Raw genomic sequence first — 360 nt, 5'->3', positions numbered from 1 at the left:
CTTTCCAGGGACCTGTATGCTGGGCCCCCCTGCTAGCTCCCAGGGATCCCTGGTCTGCACGGAAATGCCCTGAGACATCATCCGGCCTCCTACAGATGGAGCTGGCACTGCCCAAACCACAGGCGGCAAAGGTGCTTTGTGGGGGAGGTAGCAAATATGCATGACTGCAGACTTGCCAGGACCAGGCCCAGGCTGAGTGTGGGCATAGCACACCCTTTTAGCCCCTCCAGTAACCTCTGAGCTTGGGCCTCTTGGCACCTACCGCACAGGCTGAGGCCAAGGGTTGGGGTATGTGCCCTGGGCACTGCCAGCAGGCAGCTGAGGTACCTCTGCCTGAGCTGGGGCTCCCCTTTGAGCGGC

This window comes from Rhinopithecus bieti, unplaced genomic scaffold, assembly GCF_001698545.2.
Source record: "Rhinopithecus bieti isolate Rb0 unplaced genomic scaffold, ASM169854v2 scaffold_11941, whole genome shotgun sequence".
In the NCBI taxonomy this organism is placed as follows: Eukaryota; Metazoa; Chordata; class Mammalia; order Primates; family Cercopithecidae; genus Rhinopithecus; species Rhinopithecus bieti.
This window is presented reverse-complemented; position numbering follows the sequence as displayed.